A 14108-nucleotide genomic window follows, 5' to 3' on the forward strand; every position below is an offset into this window, starting at 1 on the left:
TTTAGGCCAAGGGTTTCCAGCCGGGAGTATCAGGGGCAGAGAGGGCACAGGAGCAAGCTGTATTGGGAAGACAGGTTCTGTTCAGTCTTAGGAGCACACCAGATAGACACTATGTTGAACTTTCTGAGCTAAGAACTGTCTTGACTATAGGGTTATTGAATTTTTCTGCATTTTTGCAAGGTTAATAGCATCTCTCTAAAAAAAAAAAAAAGTCAAAGAGGTTAAAGAGTACATGTGTAGGGCAATTCCCTTGCAAGGGGAAACTTATCCAACAATTTTCAATTTCTATTGAGACTTTTAAGATTATTTACAAATTGTTCTTTGTCCAGACAAAGTAATCTGATCATGCCTTTCCCCAGGCAAGCCAAATCGCATGGGCTGTGGGCAGCAGCTGTCACTGGTAGGTCTCCTACATATTGCGCCTGCCACTGAATGCGGTGAGGACCTTCTAGTGACATTATGTGCTCCTTTGCCCTCATACCACCAAAATTTCTCTTCCCCTGTCACTGCAGGCAGAAAAGTTGCCTGAAGAAACATGAAGACATGGTAGTGTCGGAAAAACAAGGGAAATTATTTTTAATCTCAACTATTCTTTTGATCAACCAATCATTACTGGACTGCTTTGGTGTTGTTTTATGAATCATGTCCACAAAATCCTGAGGAAGATTCAAAGGACATTGATCATTTCTAAAGCACACAGGGTACTCAAGTGCTTTGACTCTGGTCATTACAGCAGTGCAAACAATAATTAGCCCCCAGCAAAAAGGTAGTTTATTTCCCACTGCTGGTTCTTTCCATCTTGTTTGCAACCTGTTTTTGCACTGAGCACTACAGCTATTTATAAACAGCAAGTGGGAGCTGAGAATAGGAAGAGCTTTGTGTTCATATAATGACAGTGTCAGGAGAGCAATACTTAAGCTAAACTGGGATGGCCTCTACAAAGCCCTATTTTGATGATTGGAATACTACTGGTATTTTGGGGACTGCAATCTTCCAGACAAGACCCAGCTTCATGTGATTTATCTCTTCTTAAATAAAAACATAAACCAACTTATGTTAAAAAAGCCATTTTTTGAGTAAAGGAAAGCTTAGTAAAGTTTTTTGTCCTTTAATTTTAGCTACATAAAATTAGTCAATAGCATTGGCTGTTCACCATGAAATACAAGCAGTTTAACAGAGAAGGCCAAAAGATGATTGTTACAATACGAGTTAATTTGAGAAGAAAGTAGGATGTATGTGGGACAGGTAGATGCATTAAGGCAAAAAACATGTGTTCCAAAGACTGCAGTGGTAGAAAATGCAGTACAGTTCTAGCAAGTCTGCATGTGCCTGCAAGTGAGCGTCTTGTATATTATCTTTCAGTTTTCCCTTTCTTTCTTTTGTTCTAGAAAAAAGAAGACTGCACAAGAGAGCAGGAAACCTCAAATTTCCAATCTTACTTAGTCTTTGCAAGGAACATATTCCAAAACTTTCTAGAAGAAAATTCTTTTCTAGCTCATTTGCCACTGAGAGTTCTGCTGTTTGGTTTGGAGCAATTTGGCTTGGAATTATTACCTAGCAACTGCTGAATTCTAAGAAGAGAAGAAAACACTTGCTTTGGATGCACAGGAATAAAATATTGTAGAAATACTAGGTAGGAGAAAATTAGTGTAAATTTGAGCTAATACCAAGCTATTGTATTCTATTACTGGAAGAGAAACTTGCAACCCAGTGCATCACCTGCTTTTGCCACATAGATGTTACAGAGCTATATATTAAAAATTATAATTTTTTAGATTTTCTAAAGAAAAAGGTTAGTTTTTGTTTTTGTTTCTGTTTTTTTTGTTTGTTTTTTATATCAGGCAAAGCTCTTCTTCAAATTTGGCAAGATACTTACCTCTTATTTGAACATAGCAACAAAATAACAGTAGGACCTGTTTGATTCCTGCCTTAAAATTATGGAAAAGGAGTTTGCAAGTTTGATTTGCAACATTTTGGAATTAAAAACAGTGCATTACTGCTCGGTTCATGGGGAAAATACCCTTTAAATGTACTGTTCATATTAATTCAGCCCAATGTCTTTGAAGGCAATGGGGAATGAGTCAGCACCCGAGCTGTTACTGGTTTTAACACTTCCATTGATATGACAAGGAAAATATAGTTAGGAATTTCTGCAAAAGGACATTTTTTTAAGAATAATGGGATTTATGCAACACTTCTAAAGTGTAAAACAAGTAGAGACAAGCCCCAGTTAATAATTGCCAATTGCCTTTTGTCACTGTCTAGTGATTTGGAGAGCTGAGATGAGAAAGGCAAAGAGAAATATTCAATTAAGCTGTCCATCTTGTTAAAGGAAAGAATAGAATGGAAAAGTATTGAAGTTAATGAGATTAAGCAAAATGAAGTTAAAGAAAAAGTGGGCAAACTTCCTTTTTGAAATATACAATAATTAAGTAAACTTGTACTCTCATATAATGACAAAACAAGCCCAATGATGTTCCTGATAACTGATAACTGCAAGTAAATTATACAAATTAACAAATACTGATATTTACAGAGAACTGGTTTTACTTCAGTACATATTTAAAAATATTTTTAGTTGCTGCTATTTCATGAATAGGGGAAAAAAAGACTAGATTAATTAGTTGACTTTCTTATTGAGATTTTTTAATCACTGTGGTTGTACTACAAGAAACAATGTGTGTAAAAATGCCTGTGTTACAGGCTGGGCTTAAACCACAACAGTAACTAACCATCTTCTTTGATAAAGGGAAATTTGATCTATTTTTTAATATCCTGAAACTACAAATGCGTAAAGTATTCTAACATATTAACATTTTTTTTCATGTATTTATGCTGTTTACATACTTAAATGCTAATGTAGGTCAGCAATCTGCAGTAAAGACCTCTTAAAGCTTTGATAGTTGCTGGAAAAACCTATAATCCAAATATACCTGCTTTTTGGGCCCAGTATCCACAATCAAATGCAAATCTTCCTACTAGCCCTTATGGACATTGAAGTGAGCTACTGACAGCTTATGAACTTGTTGCCCAAGTTACCTTTCACATACCAGTGCTTGCACATGTGTTGTATCTGACTTCCTTACTACTATGTAAGGTCTCCATGCCTCTCAATAAGGCTGAGGAAGAAACATTTATATGCTGAGGGAAAAGCAAATACTGACATAATTTAAAACCAGCACAATTTTAATAAATTGTTGAGTAACTGAATGAATAGAATATGCATGCTAGGTCCCTGAATTAATTTTGAAGAGTCAGACTTTGTGCAGATAATCCTGTTGAGATTTCCTCTTGAGGTCAGAGCTTACTGAGACAGGACCTTAGAATTTCAGTCAGTAAGATGCGAATAGACAATGATTATTAAAAAAAGAAGAGAATGGGGCAGGAATCTCTTAGGGAATCTGTTTCTGAAGTTTGGTTTAGAAGCATATCCTACAGGTATACATTGTCTTGTGAACTGAGTTGTTCCAGTGCTCTTTACAATCATTCTCACTTATGTACCTTGTTGTTAGTTTGTTGCTATGTTTAAATACCTTCGCATTAATCAAAGTCATAAGAGATGGGTGCTGTTACTAAAACTCTTGGGGTTTTTTGCTGTTTTTGCTCTCTTCTAATCTGATTGGCTAAATCATTAGTGCATGATAGAAAAATAAATGCTACTCTGTTCGTTGATCATACCTTGGATTTTCAAAGTGTTCAGAAAGAGCCTACTCCTTCAGTTTTTTCAGTGGTCTTTGAATATCCTTGCTTTTATGACTGAATCACTGATTTTAAGAAGTCAAATCCTTAGCAGATCTAAACCTTGGGTTTAGAGCTTGGTCTTTCTGAATTCTTTATGTCTAGCCTGTCTGTTCAGCTTTTTTACAAAACTGGCAGATGTTTGGAGTTGCAAACACGATTACAGTTACTTGAAGAAATCATAATTATCTGACTGAAGAGGAAAATGTACAGGAGGAACGGTTTTTGGAATGTTGAATGTGAACTGTCTTCCGACTAAAGCAAATTTGTATTTTGTAAGAAAGATTAAAATATATTGCTTTTATTGCTATAACATGGGAACCTCAATGCAGTCCACAGTTAACTGAATTTTAGTTTTTGTTAAGCTTAGGCTGTAATGTTCAAAAGCTGTTGTTCTATGTGATATTGCATTTGGTCCCTAGCAGCTTTCTATGTCTATTTAAAGCCTATGCATATATCTGAATTCTATCCTAACACCCATAATTTGTAGGACCTTCATTATGGATAAACTCACAGCAGCACAGCAAATGTATTTAGAAAACCCCATCATTTTTGTCTTGTAAAAGCTCCAGTGAATAAAGCAAGCTCAGGCTGTATCTTGCTTATACTTCGTAGCTTAGAACAGTGATCATGATTTCGTATGTTTTTTGGATAGGGGATTTTGCTTCTGACTGGGATTTTGTGATACTTCTAACATAAATACTGTACACCAAATTATCCTGATCTCAGGATTCATCAAAAGTTTTATGTTCTCTTTACATTTGTAAGCTTTAAACTTACTGGATGATATTCTAGCCTTAACTTTGATATATTACACCAGAGGTAGTAGTTAATACTTTTGTCTGATTTTCTCTTGCATGCTTTTAGTTTCTCTCTAGTTTGTCACTGAGATAAAGGACTTTTACTTTGTAAAATTGATTTGCAGATTTCTCCTGTTGCTATATTAATCTTTGTTGATCTGGATTTATAGTGATCTCTCTTAGAGAAATTGTTCTGTATAACCTGTTTATTTTATTTTTCATTAGGATTCAGATGATTGCTTCAGCTAGATCCCCGAGTTTTTTTGTTTAGTTATCTTCAGGATTATTTCTGTTTTACATTAGTTAGGCTGTCTTCTTGGTGACCTACTTGGCTGTCACAGTGTCCAGACTAAGTCTTTTTGGCTATGCTTTTTTTTAAAAGGATGTGTCTAGAAGTCTGACTGCTTGAACAGCATACAAATAAAACAACAGTTCATATCTTCTTTCTGATGATGTGCAAAATTTGCCACAACATCTGTTACTTTTGGTGTTTTTCCATCTTGGATTTAACCATGGTATTAGTGTAAATAGATAGGCACGTTGTCTTTTCTATCTAGGCTACTGAATACTACAATTTCCACTTTATTCAAATTCTAGTTAAAATGTCAAGCTGTGACTTTCTTTGGACACTATTTATATAAATGTGGCACTTTCTTACTAAGTAAATATATTTCTTTATTAATTGAGAGCCACACCTGCAAGAGTAAGCCAGTGACAAAACAAAGTAGAAAATATATTCCTGCTAACCCCCTTCATATCTCTAGAACATCAAGGGCATATTTATATATGCTGACTTTAACTGTCAACAGTTAAAAATGGCATTAAATGCACTGACATGTAGCATAAACTGAAATTTTGAACCTTCCTTAAAGTTGAGTGATGCTAAAACAAACTTGTCTGTAAAAATGTCCCTTGGAGGTGCAACAAGGCAAGAAATAGTAAACTATTCTCCAGTTCATTTATCTGATTTCATAATCTGTACGCAAAATTCTGGGAGTGAATCCTTTCTTCAATAGTGTAGTGGTAATTTATTTTTCATTATGATCAGCAACTGAAAGGTTAAAATGTTTATAAATAGAGCTCTGTGCTCAGGTAGCATAACTGCAGAGCAGTGAGAATGTTGTAAAGCAATGAGGGACACTGAAGTGTCTTTTCAGCTTTCATGAGATTACAAAAATGCAAGCAGGGCATACAGGGAGAAAACAGACTGTAAAAGCAAACTAAAGTCAGTATTATTTAATAACAATTATTTTGGCAGACTGAAACAAGTCCTTTCCTATTCATAGGCCTTAGAATTTGCCATTAACTACAGACTTGAAGTGCTGGTGCTGCAAAATTCACTGTTTTAAAGGCTATAGACATATGCACAAACATAAACATGTGAGTAGGTTGAGAAACCAAGCAATAAAATGTTTGTAAGTGACAAAATGAAAAATATAGCTGCAATCTTAATTTGGCATCCAACTGCCTATGTATTATGATATAGAAGAACATATTCAAAATATTACCTAACTCATTACTGCTGACAGTGCACAGTGTTTAGAGTCTTCTCTGAATCATTACCTTTCTCACAGACTTTTCTATGAAATGTATCTCTTGCATCTGGAATCACCACAAAAATTCATTGATTTATTATCTCAGTGCCCATGTGAAATAATGGAATTATCCCTATTTGACTGTAGGAAGCTGAAGTATGGAGAGACTGAGATCAAAGGAATTCATTAATTTCATGTGTGTAACTGGAAAGACCTCATTTTTCAGATAAAGTAGTAATTTTAGCAATTTGTATGTCTAGAGGAGAGGTCCTTCTGACAACTTTTACAGTCTTGAGTCCCTTAACACTTAAAAAAATCGGGCTATGTGGTTGCAATTTTCACTTGTAGAAGAACCTCTCTGAGGCAGAGCAGCTGGGGACAGCCAGGAAAGGGGAAGATTTCCAAAACTATGTGGATGAGCTCAGTCATTTACTTTATGGAGATAGTGCAAAACCAGCCTACTCATCACTACAAACCTTGTCAAGCTTTGATGTGTTCAGTGAGTACTCTAATTTGTTGTCTCTCACATGTCCCTATGTCTATGTGTGGGTGGCACTTTAAAGCTTTACAATTATGGCCATTTAAGATGGTAGTTCACAGGGACAGTGAGAGATGAGTCCTTGAAACGTTCATATCTTGCTCAGGTTCAGAGCTGTGGTACAAAGTATGGAGGAGGGAAAGGTGAGAGAGAGTGAGATGGGGATAAAATCCTAAGGCATGATGCCAGACATTTTTTTGTTTGTTTGTTTTTGGGTTTTTTTGTTTGGTTTTTTTTTTTTCCCCTTAATATGTAGAAATCATCATGGTTTTCCTTATTCCCCTCTCACAAATAACCAAAATGTTACTGATAATATTTTCTAAATGTTTCCAGGCTCAGCTAGATTTCCAGTATGGAAAATGTCAGCTAAAACAACTATTGTTAGGCAAGTTTAAAATAACTGATCCAACTTCCTCTCCCGGAAAGTATTGGCTATGGTTATCTCAGCCACCTGCCCTTCTGGTACTTCTAAGGACCTCGTTCTGGTCAAAATTACACCAATACAAGTCCAAAATAGTTTAATTTCTGTAAAAGAAATAACATTAGTGCAAAATGATGTCAAATAATAAAAATTATGTCAAAAATATTTAAAATAATTATTTGGTTAAGAAACGCATGGTGCCTGATAGAAATATACTGGGTATTGAACAGCTATAAATGAGGCAATGAAGTATGGTTGGTTTTTTTTTTCCTTATTAAGTATTTAGAAGCATTTCTAGGTTCTTTTGCTTTTCCAGACACACTGGCAATTTTTTAGGAGAAAGCCCAGTGTGTTCTCCAACTTACCTTCAATTATCTGCATCCTGACACTCAGTAATTCCATATAAGCAACTTAATTTACATAAAATCTTTTTTATTTTCCAAGACCAGATTAATCCCTCAGCTAAAGCACAATAAGAAGTGCATATATATCTTTTAGAATGAAATCCACTGACATTTGTAAAAGAACAATCCCATGCCAAATCCTCAGAGATCTCTTGCACTTTGTGCAAACCAGGAGTATAATTACATGACTTTAAAACTGGAGCAAATGAGAGGAGTGAACTGATTTTAATAAAGCTACATGGAGTGAATACTGTTAGGACAGCTTCTATTTTCAACTGTAAGACAGATAAGACGATAATACTTAAAGTGTATATCAATAAAAAGGGCAGAACAGTCATGCATTTGTATTCAAAAAGTACAAATTATGATAAGCATATTTTTCCTCTTTTTTCCTTGTGCAAACTAGAATAAGAAGTTAAGTATCTATGAGTGTCTTGTCTCTCTAGGCAACTACCATTGTCCAGAAATTCCATTTTGATGAAGAATTATAGTCAAGAGCCTTGACTTTTGCCTTACTTCTGCAGTACCAAGCACAACAGTGTCTTAGCAAGACCAGGATGACTTTTGTTCTGTTTATGTTGCCTTTATTTTCTTACCAATCTGGAAATTAAAGTATCAAATGTCATGTCAGACTTTATACACACATGGAGCTAAGTCAAATCTTTCATTCACGGACATTGGCTTTTCGTCATAGAAGCAGCTATTTTACTTCTCCTATATCCTTTTTTTTAAATTATGATTTACTAGTTTCTCATAGAAAAATAGAGTCTCTTTTCTTTGCTAATCACTTTATTAGTTCAAGTCTCATCCAAACATTATTTTACTTTAAAATTGTGTTACTTTAATAATAAGAACAGTGCACAGAAAATATATTACGTGAAATCAGTCATTTCAGGAAATGATAAAAATATTAGGCATATTGTGAAATCCTTGGCATTATAGTCATTACAGGCATTATAGGCATTGCAGGCTTCTGTCAAGGTTTCTATGAACTCTACGGAGAGTTGTGTGGAGCTAGCTTCTTTTTCTGAGGGTATGTACAGGGATAACAAGCTGTAGCTCCCCTTCTGTCTCACCCATATTCTTACACACATGTACATATGTGCATAGATAACGTACATATAACACATGCTTTGATACATATTCTGAAGTTCATAGGACTGTTTTGTGAACTACATAAACTAAGACAGTGAAATACTGCATCATGTTTTGTCATCGATTTCTGAAAATGTGTGACTGTATTTAACTAAAAAAGTCCTTCCTTTAAGAGAGCTTTATTTCTTAAACATATGTAAAAACAGTGAAGAAACAGGGTAAGTTAGTTTGATCTTTTTCTTACAGGCAGAAAAAAACCCCAGCAGAGCTAAGAGATATGATTGGGAAGACACTGGGGAAAGAGGACAGGAAGAGAAATGAGAAATTTAAATCTTACAAAATGTGAAGGAAAAACAAAACAAACAAGAATCTGGGCTGGATTATGAGAAATACAAATGACAGAAGTTGAAATCATCCATCCTGAACTCCTTCTGTCAGTCAGACATAGGAAATACTGCCTTAAAAAATCTAAATACAGTCGATTCTTTGATTTATCAATCACAGGAAGATTTCAGTACACTGATTCCAAAGCCTGGTTTGCACCACTATAGGAGTTACTGAGTGAGGATTAGGGAGTAGGAGGCTTGTTTGGGAATACAATTTCTGAAGGAGGTTAAATGTGAAATAAAAACAGAATGAGCAAAACAAAAAAGATAGAGGGAAAGAAGAGGAAAATGGAAGAGAAAGAGAATTTTCCTGCAACGCTTTTATTTATTTTCACAGAGATTCTCACATTTACCATTTTCCTGGGACAATTTTTTGTCCAAAGCCATTATTTGATGCCCATGCGTAAAAGTGCTTGGTGATTAATGCCTCCTTAGATAAGGAAAAGTTATCATGATACCTGAAGTCTGGCTCTATGAGCAGCAATTATGTGTGAATATTTCATGGCATGAACCTTACCTACCTCATTCTTGGTTTGGAGCATTGTAGTGAGCAACAGATGATCATTTTCAAGCTTGAATGCTCACTTAAGCCCTATAATATTAAATAAATAACCAGGGCAGTCTGTGCTGGTGGATCCAACACTTCTGAGCAGCTTCTTTCAGACAAGATGCTTCTTTCACTATATGCATGGCTTCTGAAGATTTATACTTGAAAATGTTTCTTCATTCCTCAGAATATTTCTGTGCCATCTCTAAATTTTCCACTCCACTATTTTGCATTGTCCATCTGTTTAGACTAATCATTTTCTCATAGGTCCTGAACACTGTGTGTAATCCTAGAAAGCCATGTGAAAGACTATTTACCTGTTGGTGTCAGAACCTTGCAATATTTAAGGCATCTATTTCCCCACAATCCCTACAAGGTTGGGAGAGAACAGTTCTCTTCATTCTCTGAGGCGGAAATCTAATACCAAATAACGCTTAATGCACAAGTCTTTCACTCAGGTAGTGCCAATTTTGCAGATCGTGTACTGTGTGAATTTCTGCACCTGGGATGCTTTATCACTTTACACTGGATGCCACTTCATTGCTTGGGGACCTACACTGAAAATTATCTCCTGACAGGATTGCTAAAACAGACATCTTCCCAGCTATCCTATTTTCTCTTAGGGGAGTGATGTTATACCATTTCCAATGAATGATAAAGGCTTTTACAGTCTGTGTGATTGTGGATATACACATTCCTTCCAAAAAAACAATAGTTGGGACACACATGTGGGAAGATAAAACTTATATTCAAATTTTCATTTTAATATACCAGGATCTGGAGCAGTCTTCTGCTTTTATGTGAGAACACCTTAATCAACAGAATACAAAGGAGATAAAAAACCACACCAAAACAGTTTCATTCTACAATGTAATTATTCATTGGTACAGGGAAAAAGAAAAAAAAAAAAGTAGCTTTAAACTGGGATATAGGAGAGCCTGGCTTAGCCTGCTGTTTCGGTGTATTTTATATTTTGTAACAACTTCAGAAAGTAAGAATTTCAATTTTTATGTTGAGTAAAATAGAAGAGGCCACTAGAATTGATTTATATAAGCAGAGGATAAAATCTACAATTTTTTTTTTTTTAATCACAGATTTCAAAAATCATATTAGGCCAGTATTAACAGATACTAATGTATCAAAACAGAGAAAGAATCACTTCAGCCTTTAGGATAAAGAAACCTATTCTGAGTAAAATTTATGTAGTGACTTTTGGCAGTTTTTGGCAGAATTGAATAGGAACAGGATATCCCCCATCTGTTACTGCAAGCAAGAAAGAAAAGAGTTTCATATTCTGCCACTCATCTTACATTTTCCATAGGTGTTTTTTACATCATACCTCTTACCAACATGAAAATTAATGATAGAACTTCAAAATTTGTCTGTGCACTACTCCATGGTCAGGATTTATGTGAGGTAGCAGCAGACTATCCATATCACCACTAGAGCTCATTTCCTTTGTACTTAGACATATGCCTTTTGGATGTAAACCAAAAGAAATAAAACATTACTAAAAATGTGCAGGAGTATCCAAAACTGTAGTGCTGTAATCAGCAAAGAAGGCATAGAACATAGAATCATAGAATGATTTGGATTGAAAGAGACATTTAAAGGTCACCTGGTCCAAACTCCTGCAATGAGCAGGAACATCTTCAACTGTATCAGATTGCTCAGAGCCCCATTCATGTTCAGCTCTGTCAAAGGTGTGTGGGCGGAAAGCTACAGAGGGTGGAAGCCCTTTGTAAAGCTCCACAAGTTCCAGTTCCAGTTAAAGGGACAGAGAAAGGGTGCCTGTTTGGAAAGAGGTTCCCATGGAACTGCTCCTTCTGCACTGCCTATGCATCATTCTTTCCTTAGCTTCATACCATAACCACTGCAAGAGAGGAAATCAGATGTTTCTTCTTGGAGCTCTCTAAAGTGACCCAAATCAGGGCAAACATAAACACAAAATAGTTTCAAAGGGTATTTGTATGTAACAGCAGGAAGAATAATCAGAACTTCCTTCAAAATCCAACACCTTAGTGATGTTTAAGATGAGTAAAATTTGTTTTCATGCTGAATTAGATGAGGTTCTGAACTATACCATGAGCACCACACACGAAGGAAAACAGAAATGAAAGGTAAGGGAATGTACGGGTCTGAACAGTCAGCAAGGAATTGCCAATAAAGACCTAAAGATCTCAATTTCTACTTGTACTTTAACAACTGTAAGGTTATAGTGAGCTTACAATCAAGAACAGAGTGAAAAAAGGGCAGATTTAATCTCATTCTTTGGAAACCTGGACTATTTTATTCAGCACTGAAACTATCAACAGCAAAATTTGGGGGAAATATACTTTATCATTAGATATGAATGTTGCTATGTAACTAAACAAGAGATTTCAGATATTGTTGTCTGAACTTCTAAGAACAATAGTATACTCTCACTGCAAAAAGTAAATTGCAACCTGATTGGATCAGAAATACATGAATATTTTACCATGGCACGTTATCTATGAATAGTGGAAAATTTGTGGGAAAATAAATAAGCAAATAATTACTTGAGATATACTGATTTTCATGTCATGCAGTCTGTCCATTGTTAAACTTTCAGGGAACATTAACCCAGAGTATGGGACCATGTTATGCTAAGCATAAATGCCACCAAACATCTAGAACATATGCGAATATGCCAGTTTTTAACTGTGTGAAATAGTTGTACTACACAAAATGAAACCTTAAGAAATATGTAATTTAATCATGAATTAGCAATTTTTAATGCTGTTATTTGAGCAATGTGAGAAAAATTACAAATTGGTCACTATAATAAACGGGTGTTCATAAAAACTGTTGGAGAAATGTGATTCAGAGGCACATACAAAAAAAGACTGATGGCATCTAGGGCAATGCATGACAGTGATACTTGATTAGAAATTAAGACTCTTAAAGTTTAGATTTTTATACTTAGAAATATACAGACATGCCTATAGCCCCATTATAGCTGATGGAAATCTAAGCAACACAGTTGGAGTCTAAAAGCAGTTCAGTTCACCTTAGAACAGTCACTAAGGCTAAGACCTTACTGCAAATAAATCAGTTCCACAGCTTAAATACCTATAACACTTGAATTTAAGTTGCTTAATCTTGCACTTAGTTCAGGCATAGACCAAAAATCCTTCATGTGACGGCTCTAAGTGCTTCATTTCAGTAAGTCATCCTGACTGTTTAATTTGTGCTCAGAGTTTCTGTTTCTACATTGTCCCAGTTTCAGCAGCTTGGCTTCCACCTTTGCTGTAGTAGGATCCAAAACCTATCCAAAGCAGCTGTTAAAACTTTAGAAAGATCTGATCTGAAAACCTTGCTCCAGATATGCCTAACTTCACATAAAAATTTGAGATCCTTCAAATTCCATCAGAACTTGCTCTGCTTTCTAAAACATATTTAATAGAAGAGATAACAATGATTATTCTTTTATTAAGAAAGAATTTAGTCAGCATTAGTGAGCACACATTGCTGGCTCACATCCAGCCTTTCATTCACCAGTACCTGCAAGTCCTTCTTGTAGTGTTTTTGCACACAAAACTTTTCTGCATGTAATTCAGCCCATACAAATCTTGTAAGCAATACCACACAAGTTCTTTTTTTTACTCAGTGCTATTGGTTTTGAGAAGAAATGTTGTTCAGTGCCTCAAATCCTCAAATCAGTCAACAAACAAGGTACTGAACTTTGTTATAACAAAGCATAAACAAAAGGGGAAAAAAAGACTGCACTCTGTCTCGAAGATTTTTAAATTGAATGTTTAATGTTTCATTCCAGCCTTAGTACTGAAACAATTTCTTTTTTATGGGGACTGAGGCATACGCATTACTGAAAGCTTTTAAGGACAGAATAGACAAACTTTGTCAAGTGTGGCCAAGTTGATCCTTCACTGCAGCTAAGAGAAAGAGTGAATGACCTTCTGAGTTCCTTTACAGGCCTGTTTTCTATTCTTTTGTTCGTACTGTGTATAATTCATGATTATAGGATATTGGAACTCCCAGAACATCAGAAACCATATATTTATTTGTTTATTTTATATTTATAAAGTGTATTTATTTATGTATACATATATACACACTGTTAGTCCTTGAAAAAGCTCTTAAATTGGTGCTTTTAAAGAGATATGAAACCACAAGCTATTTCTCATGTTGTATTTCTCAATAGGTATAAGTCTCAACAAAAAAATGAATCTAGAGTGTTCTATTAGAACACTTTATTTTGTATCTGGTAGGATTTTAATATGAATTTATAAAATTGCAGGTTTGAGAACAAAGGGTTTATTTGATTTTAGATTTACTTATGAAGTCTAATGATAAAAGCAGTTATGCCATGTCTGTGCAGAGCCAGATTAGCTGGTAGATTAGGACCAGTTCAACATGTACTTTCAAGGTCAGGTCATGAATAGTCACTGCCTTCACTGGAGAAATCATATATTATGTTTTTGTGCCAGTTTTTCTTGTGTATTTTACGTTATCTTTTGGGTTGTCTTGTGTCTAACCTTCCCTTTACTTTCCACAAATCTACCATATCCAGCACTTTTCTATCTGCTTTTTGCTTCATAGCTCAGCTGCTGCAGCAGGAGGCAGCTACACTAGAAGCTGACTCTGTCTGGTGTAGCCACTGTT

This window comes from Neopsephotus bourkii, unplaced genomic scaffold, assembly GCF_033783945.1.
Source record: "Neopsephotus bourkii isolate Nb327-2 ecotype Australia unplaced genomic scaffold, CSIRO-AGI_Nbou_v1 NB_330, whole genome shotgun sequence".
Taxonomy (NCBI): domain Eukaryota; kingdom Metazoa; phylum Chordata; class Aves; order Psittaciformes; family Psittacidae; genus Neopsephotus; species Neopsephotus bourkii.